Below are 21,697 nucleotides of genomic sequence, written 5' to 3'. Positions count from 1 at the left end.
ATTCAAAAACTGTTAGAAGTCCCACTGCGCAGGAACTACAATTATTAACAAAGTTACAAAAGGTATACATGATTAAACTGACAGCAAAGCCATTGGAGATTTGATTGACAAGCAAGAGATTAAGGGGGTTAACAATCCTCCACATCTTGGTGGAACAAATACCGGCATGCAACATCTGTAACTTCAATGCTAATAAATAAACAAGTAGCCTACAAATGTCTGGCAAAAGGACCAAATGCTTCCATCTGAAATCCGTGACAAGCTCAGGGTACTGAACCTTGGCTCTGTTGAGGACCTCCGAGCTGACAAATGGTAGAGTGACATCATGGAGATTTAAGAAGAAGAAGAAAAAATATATACATAAATATGTATATATTTATACACGTTGCATTACAATAGGCCGTGTCAAACTATTGCTGTGTTTTGTACATAATTCATTCGGTGCATGGACTGACAGCATCTGCCACGGGTTCTTGTTCACTGCTCCACTGATTTACATTTTCCAACAAGAAAACGAGGGAGAAGAAATTAGTGTTGCGACTGTCTCACTTTTTGCATACAATGTGAAGTGGAACCTTTTTTACAATTTAAAACAGATGCTCATTAAACGTGTGTGGGATACTATTGGGATTGAATTATGATTTTTTTACGTGAGACCTTTTGGGGAATATTTTCTGTGGTTTTGTGAAACTCAATGGTTTTTAATGGTAGGCCTTATTATATATTAAGAAAAGGTCCCTTTTAAAAATAAATGTTATTTAAATGACAATTTGTGTATTTAGCACCTCCCAGTGGTATTTCAAAAGCAATATTGATTGAAATGATAAGTAAAAATACATGACCTATCATATAAACATGTTTAAAAAAAAAAACATTCGTACTACTTTACTTAACACGAATCTTATCTAGACGGGGCTGACATGATTCTCTGCCATCCCACTAATAAGGGTGCCCGAAAATACCCAAAATTTTGGGAAAGGATGGTGTAAAAAATGAAATAAATACAAATTTCTTGACCTACTAGGATTTCATTAAAAATACTTAATATAGTTCATGTATTTTTGTTTATTATTCAAATCTGGTGGGTTTCCCTAACCACGATGGTCATAGGGGCACAATTTCCTGTGGTGTGTGTTGGGCTAGTCCGTTGTTTATTTTTTGATGATGACAATGTCCCTTTAACTAAGGATCTTCAACACCTTTAAATCTGTACACTGCTGATGGGCAGAAAAATTAGCAAATTTAAGTAATATTTTCTTATTTTCTTCATTTTCCACATTTTGAGGTTTTTGAGTTTTCCTTGCCCTCATGTAGGTTTTATATCAGGGGATGGTATAGTCTGTAGTTTGCAATAGTCTGTGGTCTGTGCAGCCCTTTGAGACTCTTTGTGATTAAGGGCGTCACAAAAATACATGACTTGACTTATTTGAATCTATCTAACACTTAAACCCTCTCTTCTAAAATAAAAAGGATACTCATTAAGATAAGCCAAAATCTTTTTTGTGGGTAACTTTTGAGTTAAAGGATGGAGGGACACTGTTCAAAATTTGCTAACTAGACGTCATTGTATTGTGTAGGGAAACCGAAAATAAATGCAATACGCAATGTCATTTTAAGAAAAAGTTTTTGACTTTTTCCCAACACTTTTTTTTTGTAGAATTAGCATCCATAGAATGCCGCTAGCATTAGCAGGCATTGAGAAAACGAATAAGGCTCACAAGTGGAAACCCCACTTCCAGGATTATCAGGGTGCAATAGATTTAGCATCGGGTAACAGTACACAAAACATGGTAACAATCAACAAAAATAAACAATTGGTAATATGTTGAAATTTGTCCAAAAAGTCCTTGTTTTAAGATTGTTAAGATTTTAAAAATTGGAGCATATAAACTAACCATTTCATTTTTATTTTTTGGGAGTCAAATATTTTGGAGACTTTTTAATAGCAATCTTAATTTTTTCCCATTGATCACCAACAGGAGATAGTCTATTTACTTTTAAATGAGCACCAGTATATTTTTGTAGTATGTCTGCGGTAGTACATTTGTTGTAGGATTTTCTTGGTTGTATTCTTGTAGTATTATCATAGTTGCATTTTTGTACTATTTCCATAGTAGGATTTTTATAGGATTTCTGTTGTTTTCTTGTAGTACTTCTGCAGTAGTACTTTTGTAGGCTTCTTGTTGTACTTCTCGAGTAGTATCCCAAGAGCAAAGAAGTGTTCTGCTGGTTTGAGAGCGTTCTCCATCCGGGCACCGGTGCTGTGGAATGCTCTTCCCCCTAAGATCCGATCTGTAACCTCAGTGGAAATGTTTAAATCTAAACTTAAAACTCACTTCTACTCCATAGCATATGAATAACCTACTCTTCTCGTCGGCTGAAAAATAGTCTGTGTAATATAGTGTAATAATCTGTGAAGCCCTTTGAGACTCTTTGTGATTTAGGGCTATACAAATAAAAATGACTTGACTTGACTTGACTTGTATTTCCATAGAAAATAATTAAGAAAGATTCTGAAATAATAGTATTACATTCACTTATTCTTAAGGAAATAAACAACTGCCTTATTTTCACCAGCACTGATTTGAGTGCAAATTTAGGAATGAATGCAACTTTTTTCTCCGTAAGGTGGTTTATGTTACTTTTTAAAGGAAAATTGAAATCTTTTTTTGTGTGTTTTAAAAAAATTTCGATTTGCATGAGGCTTACTGTATTGGATAAACATGACACGTTTGTGGTCTTGAGGCGGTCATACATTTACAATTTTTTTTCAAATATGTTTTATAATTTTATTTTGTACTACCATTTGTAACCTATTGTTTTTATTTTCATTTAACCGTTGTGTGTGTGTGTGTGTGTGTCTATTTTGTATTGTTAGGTGGCGATAAAGGAGGATATTTTATTTTCTAACTGTACACTGAATGTTTTTCTAGATCATTGCCTGAAAAGTGCTTTAAAATAAATTTGTATTTGATTTGATATGAGAAACCTGTTGTACTTGATACTAGTTGCAAGCATTTTGGTGAACTTCAAGGTCAAAGCAAGGTCATGTAGCTTAATTTCCAAAGAATAGGAGATCCATTCCTGATATTATATTTATAAATTCAGCCCCCAAATTAGTTTAAAAGCTTCACTGGAATCAATTCTACTTTCAGTTTGGGTTTTACGAACGAAAAATGTGCATTTTTATAGAGCGGGATTTATGTGGGCAATAAAGTCTGTTGCAAAAAAATAAAATAAAAAAGAAAGATATTCCCCTTTTTCATGGCTGTGACAAGATGTCCATAAAGGCAGAATGTAAAGAGTGAAAGCCGTTCAATTCCACATAAAATTAGGAGACTTCAAATTGTCATTCCCGTCGCCTTGTGCTGTTAAATCTTTCATAGCCTTGAGATGAGATCGTCTCCACTCAACCTGTGGCCCCTCCTTACACGTCGACTTTTACAGCCCACCCTGCCTATTGACTCTTTCCCCATTAATTATCTTTTCTATCAACTAAATTATTTAACCCAATTCAGCGCTGATCTACCCCATCCCGTTTTAATGTCTATCCTCGCCAGCATATGAGGTCAAAAACGCAAAACCTTGAACCTTGAAATCCTGTTCAACTATACGGACATAATTGTTATAATGTCTTCTTTTTATTCATGTGTCTCTATTTTGGATAAGTTTGAATTATTTTAATAATGTCATTCTTGTCTGTAACGTAATGCTTTTGCTTCGATGTTTAATTTGTTCAAAAACATTTAAAATAGTAATCCCAAATTCTTAAACATGCAAAGTGTGAGAAAATAGTATATGGTATTTGCATAATACAGTAATCCCTCGGTTATCATGGTTAATGGGGACCAAGACCATCCGCGAAAACTGAAAATCCGCGAAGTAGCGGCGCCCCTTCAAAAATGCTTAAAAAAACGTATACAGGTATACAGCGGGGGGTGCTGGAGCCCATCCCAGCAATCATCGGGCAGTGGGCAGGACACCCTGAACTGGTTGCCAGCCAATCGGAGTGCCCGGAGGAAACCGACGCAAGCACGGGGAGAACATACAAACTCCGCACAGGAAGTCCGGTAGCTGGATTTGAACCCACACAGAAGGTTCCCAAGACCTTAGAACTGTGCCACACACGCGCTAACCACCCCAAGAGCCAAACCGAGTTTACAACCCCTGATCTAAAGTGACAAAATATACATTACAATACACATTTGTGTTTAGTAATTAATAGTTTTAAAATACGACAGCACCATATGCTACATGACATTAACACACGTGCCCATGATGAAAACACAAAACCACCATTAACAATTTATATGCCGATAACACTCTTTACGAGTAACAACCTCTCCAATACAATTCAACCACAGTCATTTATCATTAGTTAGGTTTTAAACTTGTAAAGATGTCATAAATCTACACATTGAGAAGGGCTGTAATCAGGTGACTGTATGAACAGCATCAGACCGTGATGATCAGTGTGTTACCCGATGGGGGGTAAGCTGGTTTTGTTACAAGGTGTAAGACACATGTTGTGGGTAGGGGGGTTTGCTGAGGAGACAGACATCAGTCAGACAAGCAGACAAGTGAGGAAGAGACGGATGGATTTACGAACAAGACCTGACAACGGAGAAGGGAAAAACACACCAAACTCTACACGCACACCAAAGGATTTACCGTTTTTATTCATGTATAACACATTTTTTAAAACTAAAAATAACTCCGTTTTACAGTATATTACCGTATTTGTGTATTCATTGGTCAGTCTTAAAATATCACTGACCACAACGACAAAACATCGGCTGCAACGGAAATGGACAAACGAAAAAGCTTTTATTTTTATCTCGTTATCACAGTATTTTTACTCACGGTACCAGAGACGAATGTTAGAGGATGGGAAAAACAGAAAATCCTCCTGGAAGATAAAAATAAATGCAAAAAAGCAATACAAAGGAAACCATTTTTGGTGTATTTGATGATGAATAGGACTTTGAAGGTCATTAAATTAAAACATTCTAAAGTTTATGTTGGTATTTTGTTCACACTTCACAGTATCAATACATTATTTTAATCATGGCTGCACATTTTCAACATTTGTCACTTTTTTTTTCATTCACTAGTCACTCATGTTAGCCACTTGGTCGCAGGCTACGGCTCACTGCTAGCCACTATTGTGACTGTTAACTGCTTCGGCTTGTTCCCTTGGTGTCACTCCTCTTTTACTGTTTCTCATGCAAGGATGTTTCACTGAGTTCCGCCATTCACTTTTTCCTTCTCTAGCCAGTTATGCTCGTGGTATCCCTAAGACTTCTGCTGTGTTTAGTCTTTGAATGCACACACTTCAGCTCCACTTCAAGCAACAATGTTTCTCTATTGGTGAATTATTCAACACTGTCCCTTTAAAATGAGCAATATTTTCTGATTATTGTGTAGGGATGTATTTTTTTGGGGGGGTGTACTTTCTCCCCGCTTGTTTTTTTGTTGCCTTAAGGTAATGGTTAAAAAGATGAAATGGGGGGTTTTTTAAGGGTTATTGTTCTATCTTCGTTATTCATTATCCATTATCCGTTATCGGTCAGTTCACAATACGCTACAAAGCCTAGGAGCCGGGACACTTACTCTAAGCCAAAAGGCCAAGCTAAGGTCCTAGCCCTAAAGCCTTGCTGCGATCATTGCGAATGCACCGTTCCCGGAGGTACTGCAATACCGGGCCGATGCGTGGAGCGGACAGAGCAAGCTCCTATTCCATCTCCAGATTGCAAAAATCAAAGATCATGGCAAAAGGCCAAGCTAAGGCCAAGCTAAGGACCTAGCATCAATGCCTAGCTACTCTCGGCCAATAGGCCAAGCTAAGGGGGGGGTTTTTAAGGGTTATTTATCTATCTTCGTTATTCATTATTCATTATCCGTTATCGGTCAGTTCATAATACGCTACAAAGCCTAGGAGCCGGGACACTTACTCTCAGCCAAAAGGCCAAGCTAAGGTCCTAGCCCTAAAGCCTTGTTGCGATCATTGCGAATGCACCGGCCGTAAACTTCTGGCCGTGAAGCAAGGACCTAGCATCAAAGCCTTGCCAAAAGGCCAAGCTAAGGACCAACACCAATTGAGCCTTGCCAAAAGGCCAAGCTAAGGACCAACACCAATTGCAACTTCATAGATAGTACACAAATGGTTCTTTAACAAAAGGTACTTAATTCAATAACGTACTTCATTTAATATTTACTCTGTCAAAAAGCTGGTTGAAAATATATTTCACCAGGAGTACTAAAATTAAAATGTTGAGAAACGCAGCTCTAAAGCAAAGAGAGAAGTTTGGCATGAAACAATCACAAGTTCAAGTTGACTTTTCAAATCTCAAGAGGAAAGAAATTCTCCTCTCACCTTGTCTCCCATAATTCAAAATTCAGATAGGTGTTGAGGAATACGACCTTTTCAATTGATATATAATTCACCATCCAGTTGTACTTTGCCCTTTACACTGATGAGCAGGAAGCGATAATAAGAATATTTATAGCTAGTCCGAAAGAGACTGGCTGGTCATTTGGCTGTCCGGCGGGCTGGCAGCGCCCACGCGCTTTCACCTTCCTGTGACATCACCAGTGTTGAGCATGTTACTGAAAAAATGAAATTAGTTACAATTATTAGTTACTTCATTTGAAAAGTAATTCTGTTACGCCCGGAATACTGACACCCAAAAGTAGCACGTTAATCTGAAAGTGACTATCTCGTTAGATTTTACCGACCCCCTAAAACTGATAATAAAATAAATAGAAGAATATGTCTACACCAATATGTGGAAGCGGTAAAGCCTTTATATTTCTTGGCTTGAGCAATCTTGAGAATCTATGAACTAACGTTTGAGACCCTCCATATCCATTTTGTCATTAGTCTTTGAACCCTCGAATAGTTCCTTCTCGATTTCCAAGACACTTCACGCTTCTTTTTTGATGGTTCTTCGCGGATTTTAAATTAATTGATTTTGTCTTTGTTGTCATTAATATCACTGTACATTGTATTCACCCAGGACAGGTTAAGCGGTGTAAAAGTACCATTTTTTTTTTCACAAATTTACTCAAGTAAAAGTATAGGGATTTAAGAATACTCTTAGAAGTACAAAATTTCCTAAAACTTACTCAAGTGAATGTAACGGAGTAAATTTACTGGTAGATACTGTATAAAAATTCCAACTTTGGTCATTTGTTACGTACACAGGGTTTGTACGGGTGCTTGAAACCCTTGAGAATGCTTAAATTTTTATGTTGTTAAATGTTTAATGTTATAAAAGTGCTTGCATTTTGGGTGAAGACCTTGTGAATGAAGGCGTTGCCACATTTCTCAACAAGTCTGCTTAAAAATGAGGCAGACATTGCTTTCTCGTGGCTTCACTTTGCCATTGCATTGCATTTTTCTTATTTGCAAATGTTTTAACAACATTTTCTAACTGCACCTTTTGCAGCTGCAATTGAGGAAATTTATGTGCAAGCCTTTTTGTGCGCTATAGAATAAAGACAATAATTTCTAACATTACATATGGCAAATATCTCATCTCATCTCATTCGCTGCACCGCTTATCCTCAGTAGGGTCGCGGGGGTGCTGGAGCCCATCCCAGCAATCATCGGGCAGTGGGCAGGGGACACCCTGAACTGGTTGCCAGCCAATCGCAGGGCACACGGGGACAGACAATTCACTCGCTCAGTCACACCTAGGGACAATTTGGACCGGCCAATTCACCTGAAATGCATGTCTTTGGAATGTGGGAGGAAACCGGAGTGCCCGGGGGAAACCCACGCAAGTACGGGGAGAACATACAAACTCCGCACAGTAAGGCCGGGAGCTGGATTTGAACCCACGCAGGAGGTTCCCACGACCTCTGAACTATGCCGCACACGCGCTAACCACTGCGCCGCCGTGCTGCCCATATGGCAAATATGTAGTACAATTTTTATTTAAACATTTTTTTCACGAAGAACAAGAGGAACATTATTTTCCCCACAAAAACACTTTGTTCTTTTTAATTTGAAGTATATTTTTTCTTGTGTCACTAGAAAAACACGAAAGAATATACCATAAATGAGCAATATTTTATAAAAAAATATAAAAAAAATCTGGGCATCCATTGCAGCCCGGTCATCCTGTAAGAGGGGTTGCCTCATGTGCGGTCCCTTTCTTCATTTTCTTCATGCTGAGGTTTTTGAGTTTTTCCTTGCCCTCATGCAGGTTTTAGATCAGGGGATGGTGTAACAATAGTCTGTAGTTTGCAACAGTCCGTGGTCTGTGCATCCCTTTGAGACTCCTTGTGATTAAGGGCGTCACAAATAAAGATTACTTGACTTGACTGGACATGTATTCTTCCCTGCTGAATAACAGCAGCTGGCATTAGTTTGTATGGCATTGTCCCATGAAGCGTCATCACTCTCTACCGGATGCGCCCATGACGACAGGTGCACGGTACAGCTAAGTGGGGCACTATGAAATGTGTTTTAGTACAATGATTACGTGTCAATCATGAACGTTTATTATGGGCCATGCAAAATAAATAAGGTAGTGTTTTCCTGTTTCCTGTAACTGAAAATGTAAGCTCATATTACTGTAATTTTTACCCGACACTTTCATGGGGAGAGAATTGTCCCAAAAATATTTGCACAAATAATGTTCAGATCCACAAATATATTTGTTACTTACTTAATCCACAAATCATATGTCTTGATAAATGCACAAGCACGTTTAAAATCACACATGTAAATTGCAGATATATTTGTTGCTCTCTAAAATACATGATTCACATCTGATTTCCTCTTTGAATACTAGTGAAATAATCGGGAAATTGGCTTTAAAAGTCTTTCAAAAGTGCTTGAATTAGACCATGAAAAAGGTGTGCGAATCTAATACTGCACTGTGTTCCTGGCAAAAGGATGGTTGTATGACACTTGAGCAAAAGGAGCGACTGCCAAATTGCAGTGGACGTTGTGATTCACGATCTGCTTTTAAAAGGTTGTGCAGTTATGTAGTATGTTTCAACGACAGTCCAGTTAAAAAACGGTATCAACAATGCGGTGCAATACTCAACACAGAGAAAAGTAATTGCGTTGCAGGAATCCGTTCCTTTGTAATGCGTTACTCCTAACACTAAGGATGTGCGGTTCAATCTAAATATTGACATTATCCATATCGAGCGAGTACTTGGATTGTATCAATACTATTGTCCCTAAAATTGAAACTCTCCTCACTATAATAATTTTGTTAGTTAGTCATAAGATCATACATACATTAGACCTTACTATACTATCACTATAGGTTTGATCCAATGGTGGTTCCACACTGATTTTATTTTCAAAATATTGTGTTATTAAAGGTTTGGTATTTTCCGGACAATCAGGCGCACCTAAATTTAAGACAAACCTCAAAAATATCTCCTTGTAAAAGACTTGTTTTAATACCTAATGCGTATCGAACTATAAGGTGCATGATATTAAACAGTAAGATTAAAATTTGTTGATAAAAATTCTTCATAGAACATAGATATTAGCAAATCTGGTTTCACAACTAAAACTAATTGATTCATTTGTAAATAGTTACCGTATGAAGAAGCATTTTGTTTTGATAATGTACTGACCATATTTCTCGCTCTAAAAAGTTGCACTTTCAAATCTCTGTCTAATTTGGGGTTTTTGGGTGCGCCTTATAGTCCGGAAAATACAGTATTTGTGCATGTGTTAATTACAGAAATAGAACCAGCTATGGAGACTTCACCTTTTCGCACGGTGCGCCCTATGGTTGCAAAAATGCGGTATTTTTTTATCCCGTTAAGTTTGCTTTGTTGGTTTCTAATAAAAAACAGAGCATTTTTAGGCTGTTATATACTGTAATTATAAAGTAACTCAAAGGAAATGAGTTTAATTATTTTAAATCATTAGATTTCCAAGCAAAAAGTATCAATATCAGATGGGTATTGATTCATACTATCCTGTATTTACTTGGTTCGGATCCATGCCAAAAACACTCGCATGGCCCACCCTTAGAAGCAGGATCTTAAGCCTGACCCGAGCCAGACCTGGTCGTTGTTCTTCATTTCTTTTATGGATTCCGTCACTATCTCACACATCTGCAGTTTCGGCAACACTTGGGGGACAGAATCCATCGCGCTTAATCCCAACAAAGAAAAAGAAACAAAGAACAATGACGGGCTGACAATTTAAAAAAAGAAAAAAGCAGCGAGACTGAAGCCCTCCTCTACCTGAGTGTTCACAAATAAAGTATGAAAATGTGTGTTTGCTTTGGGCTCGGACCCTCAAATCAAGTTAATATGTCGGGCTTGTGTTGGGTCGGGCTTTCATACCTGAGGACCCGGGTCAAGTTGGGCTGGAATTTTAAGTCCTGATCTAACTAACCTCTACCCTACCCTACGCAACATTGGACCTCACCGGAAGGAACTCATACTTTTGGGCAAAAATGCCTCTCTCCGACATTGAATGACCTCATTATGTGACTGTGGCAACAGGTTGGATCAAACATGTACAACACAAGGAGCTTGCCGGATAAACCTCTCCTTTAATAAGACAGCGGCCTTATTAAAGCCAACAAAATGCTCTGACTCGCGCTTGGCCGAGACTCGGCCTTAACAATGCAAGGTGTAAAAAAGTTGGACGGAAAGGAAAAGATTGCGTGTGTGTGGGTGAGGAGGATAATATATGTGCCGTGTCTGCAGCAGGTGCCTTTCTTTTTAAAGACTCATTATTTCCTGCGAGGCCTAGTATGTAAAGGTTCGCCTTCAAAAGTCAACGGCCAAAGAAACATTTTAATGACTCCTGTGAACAAAGAAGATGGTGAGTAAGTGGGAAAATAATAGGATACTGTTGCTCGGTTTTGCAACCGGTATTAATAGAGGCAAAATAAAATGATGTCTGAAGACCATTCTGATAGCATCACAAAGAAAAGAACACTGTTCTATTTTCCCCGTATGAATTTTTTTTTCAGTTTACAAGTAAAATCATTTTCCATCATTTAAAGTATTATATTATTCTATCACTACCTGTACACGATTCTTTTGTTGTAAAATATGAAAACACTACTTAAAAGTTGGAAAGTCATCTGAAATGGCAGATAACTTACGACGATGTTTCCTTTAAAAAATATTTTTCTAAAAAAGAAAGAGACTTTTTTAAATTTCAGAAATTAACTGACATAGCTGGATGGCCTCAGGGTTAGAGCGCCCGCCCCAAAAGTGGTTGCTGGTTCGAGCCTCGGCCGGGGCACACCTGATACTTACAACATTGGTACCCATTGCCTCCATGCTTGGTGTTCGGCATTAGGGGTTGGAATTGCGGGGTTTGGTCACCGCCCAACGAGATGTTGCAACACATCATTTGGGTTGAGTGAGGGTCCTGGGAATCCCCTCCTATGTATCAATCTCCCAGAAAGAGTCAAAAATTTGAATATGTTCTTGACTCTAGCCACCTCCCAATATTTGTATATATATATAAAGTAAAGTATGTTACAGTAAAAGGTTTCAAGATAATCAAATTAGACTAAACAAAAACGATCAATTCAATTGCTATATTAAAAAGTGGGTCTTGAGCCTCCTCTTAAAGATGTAAAAAATTTGGACCGACCTGATGTTCTTCGGCAGACTGTTCCATAGGTGAGGACCAAAATGGCTGAATGCTGCTTCGTCATAGGTTTTGGTCCATACCCATCAGCATGGTTGCCTGTAAAGTAAATGATACCTGCATTTATGAACTTTGCAAATACAAATCCCTTAAATTATGGCTCAGCTGTCGACCAATGCCCACTATGAATGCTGGCCTATTCAGAATAATTCTTAAGCCTTGTAAACTGTTTTTTTAATGTATAATTGGTAAAAAAAAATACCCCGTGCCCATGAGAAGAAATCTATGCTTTAAAATGAAATATTCTATTCTATTCTATTCTCATCTCATCTCATTAGCTGCACCGCTTATCCTCAGTCGGGTCGCGGGGGTGCTGGACCCCATCCCAGCAATCATCGGGCAGTGGGCAGGGGACACCCTGAACTGGTTGCCAGCCAATTGCAGGGCACACAGGGACGGACAACTCGCACGCTCATTCACACCTAGGGACAATTTGGACCAGCCAATCCACCTGAAATGCATGTCTTTGGAATGTGGGAGGAAACCGGAGTGCCCGGAGAGTTGGTAGGAGTGAGGTAAGGGAAAAAGAGAGAAGAGGAAGAGAGAGAAGGGAAGGTAAGAGAGAAAGAGAAGGGGGAGACAGAGAGAGAAGGGGAATAGAAGAGATAGCATGTTGGTTTAAGATCAGGTAATTGTGTCATTGTAATCCTGTGCAGTCCTTTGAGACATTTTTGTGATTAAGGGCTATATAAATAAATTTGACTTGACTTGAATGAGGGAGAGAAGGGGGGGAGCAGATAGATTGGGAGAAGGGGGAGAGAGAAATGGTGGTGGGGAGAAGGGGTGAGAGAATGGGAAACGAGAGAAAGAGAGAGAGAGAGAGAGAGAGAGAGACAGACAATTTTTTTTGACCAGCAAATTATTTCAATCATAAACAGTGTAATAAAATAACGTAAAAATACGATCATTATTTTGTCATATTTATGATGTATTTTAAGATATATTTTTTCAATGCAAAAATACAAAAATAATAATAATGCCAAAAATAAGCCAAATGATCTGCCGATGGAACATGCAAATTTTACTTTGAAAGAATAATATTTTGCTCATTTTATTGCAATATTTCCTTATTTTTTTAACTGGAATGTGCATTGAGCGCTTTCCCTGAAATACTTAGCTTCACATTTTTTTGTTATGTTATAGCTAAAATTGATTAAATATTTTTTTGGTCAAAAATCTACACCCCATAATAGACAGACAGACAGAGACAGACAGAGACAGACAGAGACAGACGGACGGACGGACGGACGGACGGACGGACGGACGGACGGACGGACAGACAGACAGACAGACAGACAGACAGACAGACAGACAGACAGACAGACAGACAGACAGACAGACAGACAGACAGACAGACAGACAGACAGACAGGCAGGCAGGCAGGCAGACAGACAGACAGACAGACAGACAGACAGACAGACAGACAGACAGACAGACAGACAGACAGACAGACAGACAGACAGACAGACAGACAGACAGACAGATAGATAGATAGATAGATAGATAGATAGATAGATAGATAGATAGATAGATAGATAGATAGATAGATAGATAGATAGATAGATAGATAGATAGATAGATGGATAGATAGATACTTTATTCATCCCCGTAGGGAAATTCACACTTCCAGCAGTCTCCCTTGTTGTTTATTAACAGATTAACAGGATGCCCTCGGGGTGCTTTGTTGTAGTTAGCCACAGCGGGGTGGATGACGTCACACGCTAGTCCAAAAGTTCGACATCCCTGCGGCAGATGGAAATCTTTGTGCCCAGGGATACACCACCTCCTGTTAGCGGGTCCACCTCCTCTCTGATTCCCGCAGGCTTTCGTGTCTCTGTCTAACAGTGCTGAAGCCGGGTAGCTCCGGATAGCTCCGGTCCAGGTAGCTCCAGGTGGCTACACGTTAGCGTCCGGGATGCTAAACGTAAGCCACGTTTCCGTAAAACACAGCAACTGCACTCCCTGTGCGTTTTGATGTTTTTCCCCAGCACAGCCATTTCGTGGGTCTTATTTGGCATAGAGTTTACATTTACCATGATTACGGACGGTACCGAAGACTTATAACGCCACAAGCCGCTTAGCTAGCTCTGGCTCTTCATCCACGATTCCTCGAATAAACGCATTTTCTGTGCGTTAAAACCCATAACGATAGGATAGAAAGTAATCCAAAGTGTAGTTGTCAAACGGGACAAAAAATACAAAAGATAGAAGCAAACAATAACAATAAAAACATAATCATAGTCAAACTACACAGATAACAACGCATGGCCTAGTAGTCGAAAAATTATTCACAGGAATGTAGCGTTGTAAAGCTAGCCAATCTGTCATGTTTCCTAAAACATTTACATTAACGTTATTAATATTCCATTATGGCCATGATCTTTATATATGTTTCCATTAATATCAAACCTAAATCAAAAATGTATAGTTTAGTTTCAAAATAAGGAGAGAAGACAACAATATATTTTGAACTTGAGAGAGGAACAATCCCGAACTTTAGACTCTATTAAAACGCCCACCTCGGAGCCCTTCATTTTGATCAAGGGTGTGGGAATCGAAGAACAGCAACACCATTGTAAAACGATGTAAACAGTGCATAACTGTTAAAACAACGAACAACTGTGAGGTATTATAGTCAAAATAACAAACTTTGCGCACCCTATGCAATCAAGTTTCCAATGTTTAAAACTGAAAAAACTTATAGCAAAGTCAAGTATTTACGGTCCTGATAAAAATATTGATTTTACAGCTGTAACATTTTGCTTATTTAAACCCACCTGATCAAAAAGCGCAAAGATATAAACGCAAGTCAACCCCTCATTGCTGCTGAAAGAAATTGTAACGTTAAGTGCTCTCAAAAAGCAAAATCAACTCCATTAAAACGCTTAACAATGTTGATCCTCGTACACTTTAGTACAGAAAAGACCCCACCATCAAACCATGTCGTCCAAAACAATCAACCATTTATTATAACATAAGAACTGACTTTTTTTAAATTCCATGTGATGATTTTTTTGACTCTTCAACACTCAAAAAATGTCTAACGTCATCCAATTAGAGACTTTCTAATCAGCATCTTGACACCAAGGGTTTTCAGGGTGTTGGGGAAATATTAGCATTTATATGCCAATTAGAGGCTGCAGGAAAGGCTCCTTGTCAGCCTGCATAATGGTAACAGGAAACCTCTGACTGGTACATGTAGAAAGAGGCAAAAAGAACACAGGACCTTTAACCAGAAAAAAAAAACCTTTTCAATTTCCTGTCTCGTCCAGTTCACCCTCAACATTCCCCGTGGTGAGTTTAAGAGCCGGCCGTCTCGGTGGCCTCGCTCCAGCCTGAAAGGTTCGTACATCACACTGAAACAATCCTGTCACTTTTATTACCGAAGAATTAAGAAGCATTGTGGACAAAACAAGAGAGGGGGAAATATTATTCTTTGTGGACCTTCACCTCAGGAGCAGAACAAAAGACGTGACATGATTTTTCGTGTATTACAGATTTGAGACTATAATGCCCTCATTAGGGAGAATATATGACATGCAGTGAAGAAAATTAGTATTTGAACACCCTGCTATTTTGTTGTTTCTCCCACTTAGGGATCATGGAGCGGTCTGAAATTTTCATCATAGGTGCATGTCCACTGTGAGTGAGATAAACTAAAAAGAAAAATCCACAAATCACAATGCATGATTTTTTAACGATTTATTTGTGTGGTATAGCTGCAAATAAGTATTTGAACACCTGTGTATCATCTAGAATTCTGACCCTTAAGACCTGTTCGTCCGCCCATTAGAATTCCACCTGCACTCCATGTATCATGCTGAATCAGATGCACCTGTTTGAGGACATAGGCTGCATAAAGACACCGGTCCACCCCATACAAACAGTAAGACTTTGTAACATGGCGAAGACAAAAAAAGCTGTCTAAAGACACCAGAGACAAAATTGTACACCTCCACAATTCTGGAAAGGGCTACGGAGTAATTACCAAGCAGCTTGGTGAAAAAGGTCCACTGTTGGAGCAATTATTAGAAAATGGAAGAAGCTAAACACTACGGTCAATCTCAATCGGAGTGGACCCCCTTGCATATCACCTCGTGGGATCTCAATGATTGTAAGAAAGGTGAGGAATCAGCCCAGAACTAAATGACAGGAGTTGGTCGATGACCTTAAAAGAGCTGGGACCACCATTTCCAAGGTTACTGAAGGTAATTCACTAAGACGTCATGATTTAAAATCTTGCATGGCACGAAAGGTTCCCCTGCTTAAACCAGCACATGCCAAGGCCCTTCTTAAGTTTGCATACAGAGGAATTATGGGAGAAGGTTCAGTGGTCAGACGAGACCAAAATAGAACTTTTTGGTCATAATCCCACTAAGTGTGTTTGTAGTAAGAAGAATGAAAAGTAAAATCAGAAGAAAACCATCCCCACTGTGAAGTGTGGGCTGGTAGCATCATGCTTTGGGGATGTTTTTCTGCACACGGCACAGGACGAGCGCACTGCATTAAAGAGAGGATGACTGGGAGCCGTGTATTGTGAGATTTGGGGGAACAACCTCCTTCCCTCAGTCAGAGCATTGAAGATGGGTCGTGGCTGGGTTTTTCGACACGACAACGACCCGAAGCACACAGCCAGGAAAACCAAGGAGTGGCTCCATAAGGTTCTAGCATGGCCCAGCCAGTCTCCAGACCTAAACCAAAAATCAAAAATCTTTGGAGGGAGTTCAAACTCCGTGTTTCTCCCCGGCAGCCCAGAAACCTGACTGATCTAGAGAAGATCTGTGTGAAGGAGTGGGCCAAGATCCCTCCTGCAGTGTGTGCAAACCTGGTGAAAGACTACAGGAAACGTTTGAACTCTATGATGGCAAACAAAGACTACTGTATCAAATATTAACATTAATTTTCTCAGGCGTTCAAATACTTATTTGCAGCTATATCACACAAATAAATCGTTTAAAAAAAAAATCACGCATTGTGATTTCTGGGTTTTTCGCTCATGCACCCACGATGAAAATTTCAGCCTCCTCCATGGTTTCTAAGTGGGAGAAATAGCAAACTATCAGGGTGTTCAAATACTTCTTTTCTTCACTGTATAACCTAAATATTTGACCTAAATGATAATTTTTTTCATCTATTTATGCTGTAGTTTATTTTGCCATTCATTTGTTTCAGTATTTATTTTGCTGTGTATTTTGTCATTTATTTTGTCCTGTAGCTACAAAAAACGTTATTCAAATGAGCCGATTTGTTTCATTGATCAACTATGAGGTGAAAAGCTCCGGCAACTGGGATACCTCCTCCTTTGAATTGCATTACACATACTAGGGCACACCTTGTGGTCAGGGTTTCTTTGCAGTGCTGGGTAGGGCTCACCATACACCCTTTAGGGTAGGAGGTCTCAAACTTTATTGACTTGGGGGCTACTGAAGCTAGGGTGTGGGTGAGGATGGGCCACAAATAGGTTATGATAAAACATTCCAATTTTCTCAATTTTTAAAAAATTCCATACACTTAAATAGGTTATCAAAAAATATTTGAGAATCGAAATTCATTAATTTATAATAAATGGATCAGTTTCCACTAGGGTCGCATTTAAAGGGACTGTGTGTATTATTCAGTGCATCCTAGTGGTAATAAATGTAATTCCTTGAAAAGAAATATCGATTTACCCCTCTTTATGTCCTCGTTTTAAAGGACATTTTTGTAGTTTTTATCACAGTTTAAGTGCAAATGTGAATAAAAACAACATTTCAGTTTTTCTGATCTCAGTAAAGTCATTAAAAAAAATCATTTCGGGAGTTTTTCACAACAAAGCGTTGGGTCATTTTTACTCAAGGAAAACAGGAAGGTTAAATACTTCGCAAAAATAAATGAAATATCATACGAATGTTGATTTTCTTTTCTAAATACTCGTTGAAATAATTTCTATTCATTTGACATAACATGAGCCTCAACTAGAGGTAGCTGTCATAATTGTGCGCTATCTTGCTTTTATGAGTGACCATAAAACCTAAATTCTGGGCAAAAATTGAGGGGATAACTGTTTTTTTGGGTCATTTTGAGTGTCTTTACTTTGTGTTTTTCCATGTGCGTTTTTAAATTTGTTTTGGCTGCTTGACATAATACAGCTACATTTATTGGCCAAATAATACACACTGTCCTTTTAACTTTCATATTAAGGCGGGGGCCTCAAACTGTATAACCGGGCTGTGAGTTTGAAACCCCAGGTTTATTGGGCATTTTCTTTCATAACCAAGGAGTTTGAATGAAAAGAAAGGGCTCAGTGTAGGTCTTCTAGGACAGGTTTTGAATTTCTTAGCTTTGCAAATTCATGATGTCTTCTCTCCTAATTTTGGGTGTCTACTAAACTATGAACGTATCAACCAAAACAAAATGCCTATGTTTCTTGCACAATGTTGACTGCACTATGTTTACTGCTCACCTTGCACAATGTTGACTATCTTTTTTGCACTATGATGACTATTTTTGCACCAAATGCATATTGCACAAACCCTTATGATACCAAACTGTATGTAACATCCTACATGCCGACATTTCTTGTGTAAATTTTGTGTAAATTATAACTATAACCTTATCCTCCTTGTTTCATAACCTTATCTTCTCTGTTCCTTTATCTTCTTGGGGTTTTGACCTCACTGTGAATTTGTGAACTTGGAGTGTCATGCCCAATTTCGTTGTCACAATATGTTAACCCATTTTGTAACAATGACAATAAAGGTATATTCTATATTCTATTCTATATTTAAACAACATCAAATGCATCCAGTCCTACCGGGCACCAAATTTGCATATGACTAGTGCGAATTTGCCATCCATTTGCTCTCCCCTTCTATGAAACTGGAGAGCCTGTAATCTTCTCCCGGTCCCTGGAGTCCTCCTCGTTCTCAGCAGCGCAGGATCGAGCTCAACAACTTTGGTGCCATCGACAGAAATCCACTACCCTGTCACTACTGCTCCAATCGGTTGTTGACAATAATCCTGATTTGCCTTTCCTCACTTGTTTTCACCTCAGGCCCACTTCAAGGAAACAAACGCTTTCTCTGTGATTGTAAGTGACAGCAGGGGCTTGGTTTCATCTGCGCTGCACAAGGGATCGCAAATCTCGGCTGCAAACCGTACGGGAAAAAAAGCGGCCAATTGCTTTAATAAGAGGAAACAACTGCACAAATTGAAGGAAAGGAAAAAAATGTCTCAGAGGTCGGTCAACGTCCTCCACACGTGAATGAACAATTTTAAAGGTCTGAACTGAATCATGAACCGAAACCCAGAGAAGCGAGTAACACTTGAAAAGACCGATTAAATATTCAAAGAGAGAGTAAAAGCTTCACGGCTAACAACAAATCCCTTACCAGTGGTAAAAGTTCAAACGCAATGTACCGTAACTGGATTATAAGGCGCACCCTCAAAAATTAGTATTTTGTTAAATGCATTTGATATATAAGCCGCACCGGACTAATAAAGAATTAAAACTATAATAAGGTTAAAATTTGCTCACAAGTTGCTTCAGTGGTATATTTTGTATGTTGAATGTTTATATAAGTATGTTTAAGGCTTGTATATGTAACCTTTATTGTTTTGTACTAAAAGAAAATAAACATTTCATTAAATCATATGCACTATAAAGATAAATAAAGTTGAGTTTAACTTACTTTTGGGAGATGCGCTTCAAGAGGTCCTCCTCCGTGGTCAAAGTGGCCGAAAAAAAAGCATCAAGCTTTCTTATTCCACTTTCATTTCAAATGAAATGTCTCGCCTCTTTTTTACACTTTACACCAATCATTGTGAATGGATGCACGAGATATAAAAAAATTAAAATGTCAAAGTTCTTAGCACGCTGGATATAGTATAGACATTGTACAGACAGTAAAGAATGTTTACTCACCAACTAGGAAGAGGAAGCGGATTTTTTTTCTTCTGGGTGGATCCTGGGTGAGCTTTCACAGCGTCACACTCCGGTAGCGGCGAAAAGAAGCATTACAGTACCGTGCATAATACAAAATCTAACTTATAGCAAGGTATGGATATTTTTCGACATCCCGAAAATTTTTTTTTGTATCTACCATTTTTGAAACTCAAATGTTCGTAAGTAGGGGAGCGTCTGTAAGTAACATATTTGTATATCGATTGATCAATTGATTTACGTCGCTAATCACAAAATTTTGCAAACATTTTATGCAAAAGCAACCAAACCTAGATTACGGCGAGGAGAATACCGGATCGAATCTACCGGAAAGTCGGAACCCAAAAGTGGGTTGCCTGTCCTCTGCCCTGGCAAATAATGCTAAGGAGAAGAAAAAAAGAGGGTCAATTGCACTCCTGAACATTAGATGGCGATAATGCCCTGCTCGTCATTTGGCACCGTCACAATTGTGTTTGAGAGGGATCACATCTCGTTTTATTATGATTTTCTTTGTTTTATTTTCTTTAACTGCACATAAAAAGGTAATACGCGTAAGTAAAAGTGGCAATTAGTGACACAACGATTAAGTTGAAGAAGGAAATTACTGTGGAATACAAAAATGGTGCACAAGTTTCATCGAAGCGTTGCTGGAAAGTACAGTATATAGTTTACAAATGTTATATTTCATCTTTATTGGCTAGATAATTAAATAATTATGGTTGATTATGTATACATTTTATTAGTATTTTGGGTAAGTATTCATTTCAGTATGTGACTATTTTAAATCAGTTTTAGGAGGTCAGCTTATAAAAGATGTAAGCTTATAAAGAGGTATTTACAGTACTTGAAGTCGTTTTGCTGGTTATTTTGCTCACCAGTACATGAATCTTTATTGTCTACATCAGGGGTGTCAAACTCATTTTAACTCGGGGGCCACACGATAGAACAAACATTCTGTCGGGGGCCGGACTAGTAGATTAAAGAGAAAGAAAAAGAGATAAAGAAATAAGAGAAAGAGGGAAGGAAAGAGAGAGAGAGGGCGGGACAAAGAAAGAAAAAGAGAGAGAGAGAGTGAGAAACCAAAGATAAAAAGCCGTGAGAGAGGGGGGAAAAAGGGATAGGAAGAAAGAAATCCAAAGAGAAATACAAAGACAGAAGGAGAGAAAAGAGAAAAGAAAGCGCAAAGGGTATGAAGAGAGAAAGAGAAAAGAGAGAAAAGGAAAAAAGGAAGTTAGAGCAAAAGAGGTTAAAAGACACACATAGAGAAAGAGACAAAGAGCAACAAAGGAAGAGAAAAAGAGACACAGAGAGTGAAAGACACAAAGACAGAGTGGGAGAAAAGGGGTGGAAAAGAGAGAGAGAGAGAGAGAGAAATAAATACAAGTACAGTGTCTTTGTTCGAGGCACCTGGCTTTGGCAACATCAAGTTGACATATTTCAACCTGCAGCTTGTTTTTCTCTTGCGCTTCTCTGAGTGTTGTCTCGCGGGCCGGATTCAATCCCTTAGCGGGCCTGATCTGGCCCGCGGGCCGCCTGTTTGACACCTGTGGTCTACATAATATAATAATTGCTGTTTAGGTACACGTTTTATTAATGTTTTGAATTTATTTTAGTATGTTATTATTTCAAAGCAGTTTTAGGGGGTCACTTATATGAGATATAGGCTTATATGCCAGTATATATACTGTAGTACTTGAAGTCGTTTTAGTGGTCATTTTTCTTGTGTGATTAAAAACGTGAATACTGTCTACTATCTCTGCTTTAGTGTCTTTCATTTGATGAATTGGAAAAGTGGATTTTTTTTTCTTGACTTAGGTCGCAGATAGTTTTAAGGGTAAAAAGGTGATTCCTGCAGTCAGACTGGTTGAGAACGGCTGCACAGGGATACTAGAGATACAAACGACATACAAAAAAGTCATCAGGAATATTGTCAGACATTAAACCCGGTTGGGGTACAGAACAGGTTGGGGACCACTGAAATACTGTGTTGAACCGCTGACTCGTAAAGTCTTTAAGAAGCGCACGAGGTTCTGAAATGAATGAAGAGAATGCCATTGTGGGAAAGATTTTGGTCGTCCTGGAAAAAAAATCTAAATAAACGCATAGCTAGTGTG

At 38.6% G+C, this 21,697-nt stretch overlaps 1 protein-coding gene and 1 pseudogene across 1 annotated transcript in view; one reads left to right on the top strand and one right to left on the bottom strand.

Moving 5' to 3' along the window:
- Window positions 1-21,697, top strand: part of c1ql4b (complement C1q like 4b) — a 45,295-nt gene that overhangs the window by 4,785 nt on the left and 18,813 nt on the right. The gene's annotated exons all lie outside the window — the stretch shown is intronic.
- On the bottom strand, window positions 5,668-5,847 carry LOC148364371 (U2 spliceosomal RNA; annotated as a pseudogene).

The sequence above is a fragment of the Urocampus carinirostris genome, chromosome 6, assembly GCF_059441175.1.
Source record: "Urocampus carinirostris isolate Australia breed hairy pipefish chromosome 6, RoL_Ucar_1.0, whole genome shotgun sequence".
In the NCBI taxonomy this organism is placed as follows: Eukaryota; Metazoa; Chordata; class Actinopteri; order Syngnathiformes; family Syngnathidae; genus Urocampus; species Urocampus carinirostris.
This window is presented reverse-complemented; position numbering and strand designations above follow the sequence as displayed.